At 38.6% G+C, this 18,957-nt stretch overlaps 1 pseudogene; it reads left to right on the top strand.

Annotated features, from left to right (window-relative positions):
* The first annotated feature begins 5,790 nt into the window (after positions 1 to 5,790).
* Positions 5,791 to 11,001, top strand: LOC101388215 (olfactory receptor 11G2-like; annotated as a pseudogene).
* The last annotated feature ends 7,956 nt before the right edge of the window (positions 11,002 to 18,957 follow it).

Here is an 18,957-nt window from a genome sequence, read left to right as displayed (position 1 = left end):
ATCTATAGATTCAATGCAATCCCTATCAAAGTTCCAACAACATTTTTCACAGAAAGAGAACAAAGAATCCTAAAATTTATATGGAACAACAAAAGACCCCGAATAGCTAAAGGAATTCTGAGAAAAAAGAACAAAGCTGGAGGTATCACACTCCTTGATTTCAAAATATACTACAAAGCTATAGTAACCAAAACAGCATGTTACTGGCACAAAAACAGACACACAGATCAATGGAACAGAATCGAAACCCCAGAAATAAACCCACACATCTATGGACAGCTAATCTTTGACAAAGGAGCCAAGAACATACAATGGAGATGGAAAGTCTCTTCAACAAATGGTGTTGGGAAAACTGGACAGCCAGTAGACCATTACCTTACACCATACACAAAAATTAACTCCAAATGGATTAAAGACTTGAATGTAAGACCTGAAACTGTGAAACTTCTAGAAGAAAACATAGGCAGTACACTCTTTTACATCGGTCTTAGCTACATATTTTCAAGCACCATGTCTGACCAGGCAAGAGAAACAATAGAAAAAATAAACAAATGGGACTACATCAAACTAAAAAGCTTCTGCACAACAAAGGAAACCATCAACAAAATGAAAAGACAACCTAACAACTGGGAGAAGATATTTGCAAACCATACTTCTGATAAGGGCTTAATCTCCAAAATATATAAAGAACTCCTGCATCTCAACAACATAAAAAGTAACAACCCAATTACAAAATGGGCAAAAGACCTGAAAAGACATTTCTCCAAAGAAGATATACAGATGGCCAACAGGCACATGAAAAGATGTTCAGCATCATTAATTATCAGGGAAATGCAAATCAAAACTATGATGACATATCAACTCACACCCATCAGAATGGCTATAATTAACAAGACAGGAAACAAGTGTTGGAGAGGATGTGGAGAGAAGGGAACACTCATACACTGCTATGTGGGAGTGTAAACTGGTGCAGCCACTATGGAAAACAGTATGGAGATTCCTCAAAACATTAAGGATAGAACTACCATACGATCCATCTATTCCACTGCTGGTTATTTATCCAAACAATGTGAAAACATCAACGCGTAAAGATCATTGCACCCCTCTGTTCACTGCAGCGTTATTCACAATAGCCAAGACGTGGAAGCAACCCAAGTGCCCATCAAGGGAAGAATGGATAAAGAAAATGTGGTATTTATACACAATGGAATACTACTCAGCCATAAATGATGAAATCCAGCCATTTGTGACAACATGGATGGACATTGAGGGTATTATGCAAAGTGAAATAAGTCAGAGGGAGAAGGTCAAATACCGTATGATCTTACTCATTAAGTAGTAGATAATAACAACAACAAACAAACACATAGAGACAGAGATTAGGTTGGTGTTTACCAGAGGGGAAGTGAGGAGGGAGGAGGGCGAAAGGGATAATTAGGCACATGTGCGTGGTGATGGATTGTAATTAGTATTTGGGTGGGGAACATGAAAACATGGTGTAATCCCATGCAGAAATAGAAGTATAATGATGTACACTTGAAATTTATACAATGTTATAAACCAATGTTACTGCAATAAACAAAATAAATAACTAAATAGAGTTATATACCAAATAAATAAATAAAATGATTTTATTTGGCCCTACCTATCCACATTGATATTTTAATATTCTGCAACTTACATTTTTTAATTAGGACTTCAATGATTAAACATTGCCACTTGTTATCAGTGTTAGAGTTACTAGAAAGTTAAATCAACATCCTTTTGGAATATATGCCTAGATTCCTATGTAATTATCTTGTTAAGCATAAGAGAAGAAGAAATGGGAGATAGAGTTGTGAGGATTTGGGTCATCAGATATCACAGATGTGAAGGAGCACTATACAGGCTTCTGCAGACTTACTGGAAACTCTTCAGAATAACTTATTTCATTGAGACTAAAAAGCACATGTTTCACCTTTTAATATCTCTGACAGGTGCATCTTATAATTGACAGTGTGTTATAGTTTCACTGACAAAAATGTTTTCTTTTGTAGGGATGTATAAAATAGTGCTATGTCTTATGACTCATTGTGTTTTAACTTTGATGATATGTGATGCTTCATAAGAGAAGTACTAGCAGTGTGTTTGTTACTTTGTGAGGTTTTTCCTATGATTATATTAGGATGTGAAGGTAATATGTGTGAAATAACAGCACTTGAAATTTAAACTCTAAAATGCATTTCCTAATTCTCGTATTGAAAATGTGATTAAACTTTGTTTTTTAATAATCATCTCGTTTTTAAATATCTTAAATTCTCTGATTGTATACTTGTTTAAGCTATAAAACCTCCAAAAATTGTTTCACTAATGAATCCAAATGCCCGTCCTATCCTTTCTTGTTTCAAAATTTCTTGGACATACATGTGTCCTTTACATCTGTGGGAGGAAACCACAGAGCTTGAACTTCTTCCATTCTCTCTTAAATGAACAGCAATAGTTCTGAGGTCTGCTTGGTGTTAAAGAATGCTAAAACTATGAATAATGTATTTAAATTTTACTGTTCATGAAAATACTTTGGGAAAAAAATACTGAACTAGACGGTTTTTAAAGTTCACATTCTTTAAAATGCCCTTTGGAGTAAATGCATAGATTTATAAATGACAAATCACTCCTTCAAGGACATGTAGTCATCAGAACCTATAAAGAGGTAAATTTCTGCTTTAAAAATAAAGTTGACATCTGAAAATAAAACTGGCTGCTGTGGAGCATAAAGGAGCTGTGGGAACAGAGGAAGAAACACTGAGTCCAAACTGTCAAGTACTCATCAGAGTCTACTCAAAGTTTTTGTTCATTTAGTTTTTTCTTTGTTTTTAAAATGGAAAGAAAACAAATGATTTTCAGGTATTGACCAGAGCTCATTGGTGAACACTAAACTGAGGAGCTGTACTAGTTTAGTTTCATAATTAGCATAAAGAAAACTAGAACACTTGCCCACAATCTAATATTTTCCAGTTATTATATGCAATGAAAAGGAGACACCAAATTAGGTAAAGCAGCAATGTTTTGTACTTTCTCCTAAAAAGTGGAGGGGTGGGAAACATGAAGAATATGTACGAATGAGATATTACAGACTTTTTTAAGAGTTAAATTGTTGTTGATGTTTCTGTTTCACAAACTTTCAAAATTAGCCTTTTCAAATAAAGCGAATAGTACTCTTAAAGAAACCATTATAACAAAAAGCACTCATCTGACAAAATTAATATTTAGACTGTCAAAAAGTTTAATTGGAAAAAAAAAGTCTAACTTGTTCTTTGAAACTTGAAACAAATTTGCTTATCCAAACAGCTGTAAATGGTATCTAGGCCATAATGTAGCTGCCCCTCTGTCTTTGTGGGTCTCCTCAGAAGAAAATCCTGAGACTAGGATTCCAGTACAGGTAGTTCCTTTGGGTAATGAAGGGAACACTGACAGAGAAAAAAGAAACGAAGAAGAGAAGTCTTCTGACAAAGGGTGCCATGTCAAGCCAGCTATCACTGTAGGTCACTGGAGCTAATCCCTCTGGAGAAGTTCCAGGTAGTCAAGTAGACATTCCAGAGTTATCCTCCTATAGGGGCAAGGAAGCGGCAATATTGATATGTCAATTCCCTTCTGTCCATAACTGAGGGATTCTGGGGAGTGTGGAGGTCATTAATTTCCCAGCACTTCTGGCTTGAAATGTTGAAGGACAGGCAAGCCAAGCAGGTTTTGCAGTTAGAAAATAAACTTAGGGGAATAAATGCAGATGCTGGCAGTAGCGCCAGAGTGGAAAGAAGGAGGAAATATGGAGAGGATATAGACAGGGAGCCAATGACCTCTGTTACACTGTTCTAATGCCACCTCCAAGAATTCTGTGAGAAAATATCTGTGCTGAGGGGAACAATTAGGGGAGAGGCTAAGAAAGAAAAGGAAGACAAAAGGGACACTTCATAAAATAGCTTTCTACATCCAGATGAGTAAATTAATCTCCCAGGTCCCTCATTCCACAGGCCTTACCTCTCCCACTGCCAGTCCTCAATGTAGAATGTTCTTGTCTACTTTCCAGAGGGTTAAATTATTCACTCAACAAAAGTAACTGATCTTCCATTGTGTGTCTAAGTAACATGGTGTGGCTGTGACACAAGGACATCTGCAAGAACTGGTGGGGAAAAGGTAAAACAACAACAACAGTAATGATAATAAAAGGTTCGGGCTGAACTGCAGGGGTCTTTGTCTGCCAGTTTTGATTTTTATGTTGTGGACAGAGGGAAATATCAAAGCTATTCAAACAAGGAAGTGAAACGAACTGATTAGTTTTTGAGATGAAACTCCCTCCACACTTGGGGATAGACAGACAGAGAATGAGTTGTGCTAAAGACCTGCACCTCCACCGGGGATGAGGAAAGCTTAGAGCCCAACTCCCAGATGCAGTTGCTGCAGTGCAGCGATGGAACACCCTGCTCTGGCCTCTCTAGGACCTGGGAAGTGTGCCTTAAGAGGCACCTGCTTGAGACTCACACAGCCACCACAAACATGAAAGGAAAAGATCTATAAGAAAGGAGGGTGGTCCTGGAAGGAGATTGATTCCTGCTGTAACTGTATACCCCTCTATGCCTGAGGTCCCATCACACCTCCAGCTCCTCTCTACTTCTGGAAAATCAGAGAAGGCTCTGTCTCAAATTGGAACCACTAACCAGAGGTTCAGAAAATAGCTTCATGCATCACAGCCACAACACCCTGTGTTAGTAATAGACTTTTGCTTGGGCACCTGGTAGGTGCCCTAAGTGGGCTTAAAGATTGATTAGATCTCATGCTGTCCCTGAGAGATTTGGGAAAGGAAATATTTTTCTAATCTACTGAAAACAAAGGCAATAGGCATCAGGGTCTCTAGAGAAGGCAAGCCCCAGCGAAAGGGAAGAACTAACATAGAACAGTCTCCTGACACTCTTCTCATTCCAGAAGTGGTAAATTGATCCTCATGGAGCAGGGCTCAGTCCCTGGAGGCTCTGCTTATAATCCCTCTATCCTCCAGAAAACACTGAGAAATCTTCACCCTGTATCTGGTCCCTCACTCCTTGATGTTTATTGTAGAGGGGACAACCTCTCCTCTCCAGGAAGATCAAACACTGTCAGAGAAACTTCAGGTTTGGATTCCCCTCTTGTCTATGAAAGGAGATGATGTAATGCTTGGAGGAGAAAATAAACATTACAGAGCTAGAAAAACTACTACCCTCTGAATAAGGCTGCCTTTTCTTTGCTGCAGCTGTATATTATATGGTGAACAATTCCCAAACATTACTGTGTGCCAGACCTTAGACAAGCACTTCCACATATGTTATCTCACTGAGTCCTCAGCCCTTTGGAGAAAGTGTTATGGCACCCATTTTACAGCTGAAGGAACTGGGAAATAGTTTATATAATTGACTTGACAAAGTTTCCACGATTGGTCAGGTTTGAGTTATAACTCAAACCTCAGGCTCCTTACTCCAAACCCTCTGCTTTACTACTATGCCTTAGCTGCCTACTACTTTCCATAAATGGGAAAGTTGTTCTTATTTTTAAGAGATTTGCAGAAGTGGGACAGGGGTAACAATCTCTTGTCAAGATCAAATGAAGCAGATGGATGTTCTGCTGTGAGAGCAGGCCAATAATCCTTCCACACCATTGTGCCTTCTTGGACTAGTCTTGGGAAAAAGGTAAAATATCAGAGAAATGTCTTTCTCTCATCTTATATATTATAGCTCAGAACCTGGCTAACCTAGATTGGGGCTATCCCGACCTGTCCAAGACATAATGGGGGTAAGAGAGTAGTTTATTGTGCTTGGCTTTGTTAATTGACTCAGTCCAAGTATCCTCTAAACATAACACAGCTTTGACACCACTGTATCCACATTTATGCTCCTCCCGTGCCACAGCATTTTCTGTAGCTGATTCAGGGGAATCTTCCTGCTACTTTGGACAGCTTTGCCTTGTGCCAAGGGAACAATATCACTGCTCTCTGTACAGAGTAACCAAGTAATAAAAGGTGAGTAATAATACAGTCTTGTTAGAAAGCTTTTTTTCTCACCCACTGTCAATTTAGTTAGGTAAAGCACGAAATTGTGATAGCACACAAAGAATCATTTTTCACACGCCTCTTGTTTCCTAGGGCAGCCTTCTCAGATCTCAAAGTTGGAGAATTGTCCAGAGAGGGAGTTGGCCTGGATCTTTTGGTTTCATGTGTAAGTGACAAACTATCCCACTGATATTTTCATTTGAGAGATAAAAGTAACTGAAATATCATCTCTAGATCTATAAAGTCTTGATATCACGTATATTTGTGATATAGTAGGAATAAGAGGAAGCATTTTATAAGGAAAAGTGATTAAAAATCATATAATCCAACTCCCTTTTCATATAAAGAAAACAATGTTACACAGATTAAAAGTTTCCACTAGAGCCACTAAGCAACTTTGCTGCAAGGCTGAATCTGGAATTTCCATCCCACCCTGTCTCCTACTTCAACATCCAGAGCTGTGGGACCATAATTATCTTTAACAGTCAGAGAGAAAACCATCTGAGGTGGGACATGTTCTACCACCCAGAACATTGAATGTCCCATTACTTCCTTTGAATGGAATTCCTCTCAAGTCTGGGCCAACATTCTGGTAGCCTCAGGTCATTTAGAGCCTCTCTTGTATATTTCATTTCCTACAATTTAATCACACAGGTTTTTTGAAGTTCAAATGAAGTAATTGGTAAAAATCTATTGATCTATCATCCATCTATATTCTATGTTTGTAACAGTATAAACAATCATTTCTTTGACAAATATTTACAAAATACCGATTATCTGCCTCAGACTGTGCTGGACACTGGGGGTAAAGAATGAACATAAAGACAACAAGAACAAAGACCCTGATCCGGGAAAGTACTTGGCTGTTTCCAGAAACTAAAAGAAGGCCAATGTTATATTACTGAAATATTGTTTGGAGGAGGGAAGGTGTGCATGCATGAGTGTGTGTGTGTCTTTACACAGAGATAGAGAGGCAAATCCTGATGTCTTTGGACACTCATTTTTGTAATTTAACTGAAAGCTGGCCCAACAGATCTGTTAGCTCAGCAGAAGAACAGGCTGATTCCAGCTGCTGACTTCTAGAGGTCCCCTCCCTTTCCAATAAGGTCGCTTGCTGGACCAAGAAGCTTCCATAGTTCACCAGTCAAATGGATGGTCCTTGCTTTCCCCCATAAATGCATAAAACTAGGTTCAGCAAACTATGGCCAATGGGTCAAATCTGACCTGCTGCCTGGTTTTCTATCACCAGTGACCTAAGAATTTTTACATTTTTAATTTAATTTTAAAAGTCAACATAAGAAATACATTCTGTGACACATGAAAGTGATATGAAATTCAAATTTCAGTGGACATAAAGTTTTATTGGAATACAGCCATGTGCATTCATTTGGGTATTGTCTATGGCTGCTTTCACACAACAGCAGAAGTGAGTAGTTGAGACAGAGACTACATGTCCTGCAAACATAAAGTATTTAAGAAAAATTTTGCTGATCCCTGGTGTAGAGCATTACAGAAGCGGCTCCGTCTCAACTGAAATACTGGCTAACGTGGGAATACTCCAAATACATACACTTCCCAGTGGGATCAGGAGAGCACAGGGGATGGTGTACACCCTGCTAGCCCTCTACTTGTCAAACCCTATTTTATATTTGCAGTGCTTATGTGAGTGGAGTGTGTGTGCCTCTTTTGCCCATCAGTGTGTTTCTGTGTGTGTGCACATCTGTGTGTGTGTGTGTGTGTGAGAGAGAGAGAAAGAGATGTGTGTATTTGATTAATAGAATCATGAGATGAGGTTGGAGATGCTAAGAGGGGTCAAATCAAAGAGCCAACTTGGAGATTTTATTCTATTCTAAGTGTATTGGGAAGTTTGTGTGCAAGGGAAGGGACTGATCTGATTTTCTTTTTTAAAGAGTCTCTTTGGCTGTGGCATGGATAACTGGTTGTAGAGAGGCCAGGATGGAAACAGGCATCGGTCAGGACAGCATCACAGTGGTCCAGGGGAGAAAAGATGAAGGCTTGAACCAGAAAGGAGGGGACATGAGACTTATTTTAGAGACAAACTAACAGAAATTGTTGATGAATTAGATGTGAGGGTAAAGGAAAGGTAGGAAATACTACACTGAAATAAGTTCCACTAGAAAAAAATTCTTAACATTTAATCCAAGGGGTCAATTGTTAGATTGTCAAGCAGATACTTACTCCTAAAATGAAATTTCGAGAGCACCAGTAAAACAAGCCTGGTCAAAAATACCTAATCATTACTAGTAACAATTGCTTTTAATTGATCATAATAAAGTTTCTTTCCTGAATATGTACTAGATTTATAGACTTAATTTTTTGTAGAATCCATCAAGAACCTTTACACATAGCAGAATTCTTGTTTTGTGTCCCTGTTTTTATACATTAGCAATCGATGGGCTCATGGTGACTCCAATGTAACTTTGAAAACACACTACAAAGGCCAAGATATGCTGCAAAAAAGGCTAAATGCCTAATGTCCTTGATCATGAGTGAAGCTGGGACAGACGGACTTTAAAAAAATGTTAGACTGTTCTGCTGTCTGCTTTCAACTCCCCTTTATGAAAGATAAATACGTGGTCTCAGAAATTTATTGGGCCCCTAGACAAATAACTTCAAAAGCAGAAAAGAAAAGACTCATGGGAAATGGAAGTTCATAATGCAGGTACCATAACCTAGCCTATCTTCCCCCAACCAACAGTGGAGTCCACTAAATAGGTTCAAGTTATATAGATTAAAATGGAGTCTGGCAGATCTGTGGAGATTTTATTGGCCCCAAGCATCCCTCATGCCATGGGAATCAGGGAATCTTGAGCTTAAAATGACCCAGAAATGATTTTAAAAGAACATGTATTGTGTTATAATTATTCCTCAGTCTTCTCCCCACAACCACTGAAATTGTATCCCTCCTCCAACACAACACTCTAAGCACCCACACCTATACTTGAGAAGGGGTGTTAGCTTGCTGCTGCCACCTTTTGCTCTCGGTTCTACAGGTTTCTCAGAACTTGAATATTCCTAGTAAGAAATAGTTAGACACCCTGGGTCCCTGGCCAGATTTCAAGAAGCAAAATATGAATTGAACACAGAAGAAGGAGTGGAGAACACAGACATCCTCCATGTTGCTCATTTTACAATTATTTACAGAGGGTTCTAATTGAACCCAAGGCTTGAGTGCAGATTTGTTAAACAAAGGTAGTCTACCTTTACCTTTAGCTCTCCATCCCCTGCAAAGCTACTGCTATTTAGAATTCCATGTTACCACTAATACTCATAGTTTGTATTATTGGAATAGAATTATATCTGTAACCGTAGACTGGGCAAATTCATATCTCTTTTCCAGGTAAGCACAGCCCTGTTTTAATATGGCCTATATTTAATTCTTTACCCTTGGTCTACTGTGGATGGCTAGAATTGCTGTTTTAAGACAACAGAAACTAAGGCAAATTTCCTCTTGTTGATTATACTGTTTTACACATGAAATTGGTATATAATATTATTAAATTGATAAGTTAATCATTGAGTTTGAAATAAGGCTAGTTTCAGAAGTCATATAAAAGAATGAATTCAAAAAGTTCTCTGGGCTCTTGTTACAAAACTACATATTTTCACTCAGTTTCTACCACAACTGCAGTGATGTTACCTCTTCTGAAAATGGAAGAAATTCCATTTTTATGAGAATGGATAGATAGGCACATAGATAGATGATAAATAGATTATTAATTATTTAGTTGAATATAATCTTCAAACACCTCTACAGCAATCTCCTTCAAGAACTTATCAATTCTAAACAAAAGTTTTCTTGAGTCTGCAGTAAAAATGTGAATGAGAATAAAAAAGCAATCCAGGTCAATATTTCAATTTTAAAGAAAAAAGTAGCTCTTCATATATATCTTTATTTTCTTTCTCAAGATGGTTTAATATAAATCTGGGTCTCCATCTCTCTATACAGAGTCATTTGATATTTGCTGGTCCTTTCACAGCTCACAGACCCGTGAAAATCTCCAACACCCCCAGCAACTCCAGCACTATCACTGGCTTCATCCTCCTGGGCTTCCCTTGCCCTAAGGAGGGACAGATCCTCCTCTTTGTGCTGTTCTCTATTGTCTACCTCCTGACCCTCATGAGCAATGGTTCCATCATCTGTGCTGTGCTCTGGGATCAGAAACTCCACACCCCCATGTACATCCTGCTTGCCAACTTCTCCTACCTGGAGATCTGCTATGTCACCTCCACTGTCCCCAACATGCTAGTCACCTTCCTGTCTGACAGCAAGGTCATCTCTTTCTCTGGGTGTTTTCTCCAGTTCTACTTTTTCTTCTCCTTGGGTTCTACAGAATGCTTTTTTTTTGGCTGTTATGGCATTTGATCGATACCTTGCCATCTGCCAGCCTCTCCATTACCTCACTCTTATGACTGGACGTCTCTGCACCAATCTTGTGGTCAGCTGCTGGGTACTTGGTTTCCTCTGGTTCTTGATTCCCATTGTCATCATCTCCCAGATGTCCTTCTGCCGATCCAGGGTTATTGACCACTTCTTGTGTGACACAGGTCCTCTTCTAGCACTCACTTGCAAAAAAGCTTCTGGGGTAGAACTTGTCTTCTCTACTTTAAGTCCTCTGCCCCTCATCGTTCCCTTTCTCTGCATCATGGCGTCCTATGCTCTGGTCCTACAAGCTGTACTGAATGTCCCTTTAGCACGTGGGAGAAGAAAGGCTTTCTCCACTTGTGGGTCTCATCTGGCTGTAGTTTCACTATTCTACTGCTCAGTACTGGCCATGTCTGGGAGCCCTACGACTCAGCATAAATCTGGAATGCAGAAGATTATGACTCTCTTTTATTCTGTTTTGACCCCACTCCTTAACTCTGTGATATATAGTCTTAGGAACAAAGATATGAAAAAGGCTCTGCAGAAATTTCTGGGAATATAAAATGTGTTCATCAAAATGGTTCTTGGGCAATTAGAGCCCAGAAGTATATTTAACTTACTTACAAACATTTACAAAAATTGTATTTAACTTGTTTTCAGGTCAAAAGAAAACTTGTTTTATTCTGATAATTGTTCATGCTAGTATTGACTAAACCCTCAATCACCTGTGAGCATGTGTCTGCTGTTTGTTTGTTCTCTTGGTTCTTGATCATTTGGCCTGTTTCTTACCATGCCTCAGTTCTTTTAATTGAATGCTAAACATTATATTTAAAAAATTGTAAAGAAAAGGAGTTTAGTAACTCAATAAAATTTAAGTTTTCTTCTAGCAATTGACAGAGTAGAGGCAGATCACTTTGATGTCATGTAAGGACTGTTTTTGGGTAAAAATAGTCTACACCAGTGCTGCTCTTACTTCTGGAATGTGTCCCTTAGTCCACTGTAACCAATGGCCCTCAAGTACCAGTTCGACTGACCCCATCTTATCAAGAGAGTAATGAAGAAATTTTTTCTTTCAGAAAATTTGCAAAGTCGTTAGCCAGAGCTTGCACAGAAGAATAAATCTTGACCTGAAATGATCGCAAAACTAAAGATTCTCCTCCCCCTGGAACCAAAGGACTGGGACATGACCAGAACGTAAAAGTCAGACTCTTAACAGAAGCGAGTAGGCTGTCATTCAGGAAGATTTGGTGTTAAAATTCCTTCCCCACCTTAGCATAAATATTTAGACCCTCATCATAAATGTTTTGACCCTTACCATAAATGTTTAGAACCTTACGATAAATGCTTCAAGCCCACCAACCAAAACCCGTCCCACCAGCATTTCCATGTGACAACCTACCCTCTTAAATTTCACCCCAAATCCTGATTCGGGGAGAGAGATCTGAGGGCACAGGCCCCCATCTCCCCGCAGATTGATCTCACAGGATAAAGCTGATTTCTTTTCCCAAAAGCTGATGCTGTAATTAGTTTTTTTTTTTTTTTTTTTTTTATGTGCATCAGACAAGAGAACCCCAATTTTGTGTGGTAAAAAATTTTTGTGACCTCAAAGGGACAATTTTGTCTAGCTGCTCAGCTGATCGGATTCCCATTTCCTGCTGTGGTGCTCCAGGCCCAAAGGTGTTTTTTTTTGGGGGGCGGGGGACAAGAAACAGCTTCTGCATCAAGACATCTCTGGGTTCTTCAAGAAAGTGACTGTCGGGGCCGCCCCGCGGCGTAGCAGTTAAGTGTGCGTGCTCCGCTGCTGGCGGCCTGGGTTTGGATCCCGGCGTGCCCGGACATACCGCTGGTCAAGCCATGCTATGGTGGCATCCCATATAAAAAAGTGGAGGAAGATAGGCACAGATGTTAGCCCATGGCCAGTCTTCCTCAGCAAAAAGAAGAGGATTAGCATGGATGTTAGCTCAGGGCTGATCTTCCTCACAAAAAAAAAAGAAATAAAAAAAAAGAAAGTGACTGTCCTTTAGCTTATCTTTATGGTTTGATTTCCTAGAAGTGCAAGTTTAGCTTGTATTCTGGGGAATCCTGGTAGGCTGAGTCCCGAACTTTCGGCCTGAACTCCCTGTCATAATTAGAGGCAGGATAAAAGGTTCACGTGTGAAGTTGCTTCTGGGATCTGGGCAACTTGTGGCACTGGCTCTGAGTTTCCCCTGGCAATCTGATTTTGAGAAGCTCCTGGCACTGGTTCTGAGCTACTCCTGGCAAACTAGCTAGTATTCTGGTCTGTTTTATACATAGAATTGTATTATGTGTTACTGTTTGTCTAAATTGAATTGGCTGTTTAAGGATGAGTTTCTTGGTGACTGTAACAAACTCTCTTTAGAAATTATCTTTGTTGTGGACACATTAAAAAGAGCCCTCTAAAATGGAAATAACTGTAAACAGCTAGCAAGATAACCCAGGATAATTTAAAATTACAGTGGCCACTTTGGGCTCCTTTCGAGCTTTTGAACAGAGAAACAAAGAAATCTTTAAAGAGTCAAGTGCTCCGAGTTCCGAGCTAAAGGTTCCAGAAGCTGTAAACGTTTACAAAGAACTGCAGAATCTTACCAAGACTGTTTAGTGTCCCAGGGGCTTGGAATAATAATCATCAGGTTGGAGGTCTCAAAAATATTGTCAGACAAAAATGCAGTAGCACCCCATTTGGCAGTCAGAGATGTTCATACAGAAATGTGGGTTGTACACTCTTTTGCAGCTAAGGGGCCCACCAAACTGCTGTCAGCCTCAGGGGAATTCCTTTGGCCATTGGAAGGAATGTTCTGATTCGACAAGATTATTTAAAAGTGCACTTAAATTAAAGACTTCAAAATTAAAGTAACGTTGTTGAAAGTTTTGTTGCAAAAAGCTAATAGAAAATTAAGTTATAAAAGCTACCTAAAAGAAAACATATTTGGGCCCAGCCCTGATGGCCTAGTGGTTAAATTCAGAGCGCTCCACTTCGGCGACCCAAGTTTAGTTCCTGGGCATGGACCTACACCACTCATGGCCATACTGAGGTGACAACCCTCATGCAAAATAGAGGAAGATTGACAACAGATGTTAGCTCAGGGTGAATCTTTCTTAGAAAAAAAAAGAAAAGCATATTAGGGAGTGACGTCAGCATCATGGTGGAGTAAGTTGTTCCCTTAGTCCCTCCTCCAAATTACAACTAAACGGACATTCATTAACCAATGGAAGATTCCCTACAAAGAACAATAGAATATCTGAGAGATCCTCACAGCCCTATATCTGAAGGTGGGAGGACTCAATCCCCAGGAAGCCATGGAAAGAGGCGAGCAGATCCCTCCTCCTCTCCAGTGGCAGCGATCTAGGTCACGGGTCCTCACACAGAGGCTGGCACGTGACTGTAAGAGGAGGTGGGGTGCAGCCAGGCCTGTGTGAACACGTTTGTTTTGGTGTTGCAGCCCAGCCACAGGAAAGCCCACCATGCCATGGCAGCCCTGCCCATGGGAATGCTCTCCACCAAGTGGCATGGCTCAACTCACATGAAAGAGCCCCCATCAAGCACAGCAGCCCAGACAAACTGCCTGTGAGCACAGAGCCAACCCGTGTGCATGAAAGAAACTGCCCCTCCTCTCCCACCTAGCACACTGGGTCAGCCAGTCCCCTACCAAGGCAGTAGTCCTGCACCAGAGCACGTGTATGTGTATGTGTGAACTGCCAAGTGGCTGCAGGCAGAGGACAAATGCAGACAAGCCCTCCCACCACAATTCCATCAGACACAACAGGTTCAGAAAATATAGCTCCTGCCCCCTCCGCAGAGGTGGCAGGTTGAATCTGTGACCTGATACTACCACTCTGCACTGGCAGAGGATCAGTTTATCAAACACCATGAAAAACTTCAATAAGACTTCAGAGAAGAAGGAAAATGACAAGTCTCCAGAAACCAATCCTAAAATCACAGAAATTTACAATCTAAATGACAGAGAATTCAAAATAGTTGTCATAAAGAAACTCAGTGAGTTATAAGAAAATTCAGAAAGACTGTTCAATGAGCTCAGGAATAAAATTAATGAGCAGAAGGAATACTTCACCAAAGACATTGAAACTCAAAAAAAAAAAAAAAAAACAGAAATTCTGGAGATGAACAACACAATTAATAAGATAAAAAATAATCTAGAATCCTTAAATAATAGAGCTGACATTATGGAGGATAGAAGTAGTGATTTAGAAGACAGAAATATAAAAATGCTTCAGGTGGAGGAGGAGAGAAAATTAAGACTGAAAAAAAATGACTAAATTATTTGAGAAATATCTGACTCAATTAGGAAATGCAGCATAAGAATTATAGGTATTCCAAAGAGAAAAGAGAGGGGAAAAGGAGCAGAGAGCTTATTCAAAGAAATAATAGCTGAGAATTTCCCAAACCTGGGGAAAGAACTGGACTTACAAGTACATGAAGACAATACAACTCCTATTTACATCAATGCCAAAATACCTTCTCCAAAGCATATAGAACTAAACCAGGAGAAATTCCATGATGCAAAAAATATTTAAGGGCAGCAAGGCAGAAGAAAATAACACACAAAGGAACACCTATTAGGCTTTCAGTGGATTTCTCAGTAGAAACCTTACAGGCTAGGAAAGAACGGATTGATATATTCAAAATACTGAAAGACAAAAGCTCTCAGCCAAGAATACTCTATCCAGTGAAAATATCCTTCAGATATGATGGAAAAATAAAAGCATTCCCAGACAAACAAAACTTGAGGGAGTTCATCGCGACTAGACCCCCCCTTACAAGAAATGTTGAAGGAAGCCCTCATATCTGAAACAAAAAGGCAAAGCTTTACAAAGGTTTGAGCAAGGAGATAAATAGTAAGACAAAAATCAGAAAACTGCAGCTCTCTATAGTAATAGATTAGCAAACACTTAATTATAATATAAAAGATAAGGGGAAGGAAAGCATCAAAAATAACTATAAACACTTCAATTTAGTCACATACTCAAAACGCAAAACAGAATAATTTGTGACAACAATAACTCAGAAGGGGAAGGTTAAAGGGATGGAACCTGCTTAGGCTAATGGAGATAAGAGGCTCTTGTAAAATGGACTATCTCATCTATGAGATCTTTTATACAAACTTCAAGGTAACCAGTAAACAAAAAAACAGAGCAGAGCCACAATTCACAAATAAAAAGAAAGCTGAAAACCATAAACAGAGAAAATGACCAAACTCAATGGCAGACAGAAATACAAGAGGAGAGAAACAATGGAAACATAGAACAACCATAAAACAGGAAATAAAATGGCAGAATTGAGCCCTCATATATCAATAATCACTCTAAGTGTAAATGGATTGAATTCACCAATCAAAAGACACAGAGCAGCTGGATGGATTAAAAAACAAGACCCAACAATATGCTGCCTCCAGGAAACACATCTCAGCTCTAAAGACAAACAGGCTCAGAGTGAAGGGATGGAAGACAACACTCCAAGAAAATGGCAAACAAAAGAAAGCAGGTGTTGCCATACTTATATCAGACAAAACAGACTTCAGGAGAAAAAAAAAAATAATCAGAGACAAAGAGGAGCATTATATAGGGATAAAAGGGACATTCCACCAAGAGGACATAACACTTATGAATATATATGCACCTAGCACAAGAACACCCAACTACATAAAGCAACTATTAACAGAACTAAAAGGAGAAATTGGGGACCTCAACACCCCACTTACATCAATGGATAGATCATCCAGACAGAAAGTCAACAAGGAAATAGTGGACTTAAAAACTAGAACAGACAGACTTAATAGATATATGTAGAACATACCATCCAAAAACAGCAGAATACACATTATTCTCAAGTGCACATGGAACATTCTCAAAGATAGACCATATGTTGGGAAACAAGGCAATCCTCAATAAATTTAAGAAGATTGAATTCATATCAAGCATCCTTTCTGACCTCAATGATATGAAACTAGAAAACAACTACAAGAAAAAAGCTGGGAAAGTGACAAATATGTGGGGACTAAACAACGTGCTACTGAACAACCAGTGAATCAATCAATAAATCAAAAAATACCTGAAGACAAATGAAAATGAAAATACAACATACCAATTCTTATGGGATGCAACAAAAATGGTTCTAAGAGGGAAATTCATAACAATACAAGCCCACCACAACAAACAAGAAAAATCTGAAATAAGTAATCTTAGACTACACCTAAAAGAACTAGGAAAAGAAGAACAAACAAAGCCCATAGTCAGCAGAAGGAGAGAAATAATAAAAATTAGAACAGAAATAAATGAAATAGAGACTAAAAAGCAGTAGATAGGATCAATGAAACTAAGAGCTGTTTCTTCGAGAAGATAAACAAAATCAACAAACCATTAGCCAGGCTCCTAAGAAAAAAAGAGAGAAGTTTCAAATAAATACAATTAGAAATTAAAGCAGAGAAATTACAATGGATACAACAGAAATACAAAAGATTATAAGAAAATACAATGAAAATCTATATGCCAACAAATTGGATAACCTAGAATAAATAGCAAAATTATTAGACTCATACAACCTCCCAAAACTGAATCAAGAAGAAACAGAGAATCTGAAAACACCAATCACAAGTAAAGAGATTGTAACAGTAATCTAAAAACCTCCCAAAAAACAAAATTCCAGGACCAGATGGCCTCTCTGGAGAATTCTACCAAACATTCAAAGAAGATTTAATATCTACTCTTCTCAAATTATTCCAAAAAATTGAAGAGGATGGAATGCTTCCTAACTCATTCTATGAGGCCAACAAACCTGATACCAAATCCAGGCAAGGACAATGCAAAGAAGGAAAATTACTGGCCAATATCGCTGATGAACATAGATGCAAAAATCCTCAACAAAATATTGGCAAACTGAATACAGCAATATATTAAAAGGATCATACACCATGGTCAAGTGGGATTTATACCAAGGATGAAGAGATGGTTCAACATCCGCAAGTCAATCAAAATGATACACCACATTAACAAGATGAGGAATAAAAATCGCCTGATCATCTCAATAGACATAGAGAAAGCATTTGACAAGATCTGACATCCATTTATGATAAAAACTCTCAATAAAATGAGTATAAAAGGAAAATATTTCAACATAATAAAGGCCACATAGGACAGACTCACAGCTCACATCATGCTCAATGGTGAAAAACTGAAAGCCATCCCCCTGAGAACAGGACCAAGACAAAGGTTCTTACTCTGGCCACTCTTATTCAACATAGTACTGGAGGTTTTGGCCAGAGCAATTAGGCAAGAAAAAGAAATAAAACGTATCCAAATTGAAAACAAAGAAGTGAAATTCTCATTGTTTGTGAATGACACGATTCTATACAGAGAAAACCCTAAAAAATCCACCAGAAAACTATTAGAAATAATCAACAACTATAGCAAAGTTTCAGGGTACAAAATCAACTTATAAAAATCAGTTGCATTTCTATACAATAGTAACAAACTAGCAGAAAGAGAAGTCAAGAATAGAATCCCATTTAAAATCACAGCAAAAAGAATAAAATAACTAGGAATAAATTTATGCAAGGAGGTGAAAGACCTATACACTGGAAGCTATAAGATATTATTGAAATAAATCAAAGAAGACATAAAGAAATGGAAAGATATTCCATGCTCCTGGATTGGAAGAATAAACATAGTTAAAATGTCCATATTACCAAAAGCAATCTACAGATATCATGCAATCCCAATCAGAATACCAATGATATTCTTCACAGAAATAGAACAAAGAATCCTAAAATTTATATGGAACAACAAAAGACCTGGAATACAAAAACGATCCTGATAAAAAAGAACAAAGCTGGAGACATCACAATCCTTGAGTTTAAAATGTACCTCAAAGCTATAACAATCAAAACAGCATGGTACTGGCACAAAAACAGACACACAGATCCATGGACAGATTTGAAAGCCCAGAAATGAAACCACACATCTATGGACAGCTAATCTTCAACAAAGGACCCAAGGACATACAATGGAGAAAGGAAAGTCTCTTCACTAATGATGTTGGGAAAACTGGACAGCTACATCCACAAGAATGAAAGTAGACCATTATCTTACACCACACACAAAAATTAACTCAAAATGGATTAAAGACTTCAAGATAAGACCTGAAACCATAAAGCCCTTAGAGGAAAATATAGGCAGTATACTCTTTGCCACTGGTCTTGGCAGTATCTTTTCAAATACCATGTCCACTCAAGCAAGGAAAAGAAAAGAAAAGATAAACAAATGGGTCCTATCAGACTAAAAAGCTTCTGCAAGGCAAAGTAAACCATGAACAAAATGAAAAGACAACCCACCAACTGGGAGAAAATATTTGCAAATCATATATCCAGCAGTGGGTTAATTTGCAAAGTATATACAGACCTCATACAACTCAACAACAAAAAAACAAACAATCCAATCAAAAAATGCACAGAGGATATAAATAGACATTTTTCCAAAGAAGATA

This window comes from Ceratotherium simum, chromosome 3 (genome assembly GCF_057802395.1).
Source record: "Ceratotherium simum simum isolate JZ-2026a chromosome 3, ASM5780239v1, whole genome shotgun sequence".
Taxonomy (NCBI): Eukaryota; Metazoa; Chordata; class Mammalia; order Perissodactyla; family Rhinocerotidae; genus Ceratotherium; species Ceratotherium simum.
The sequence above is the reverse complement of the archived record's forward strand: the minus strand, read 5'-3'. Positions and strand labels throughout refer to the sequence as shown.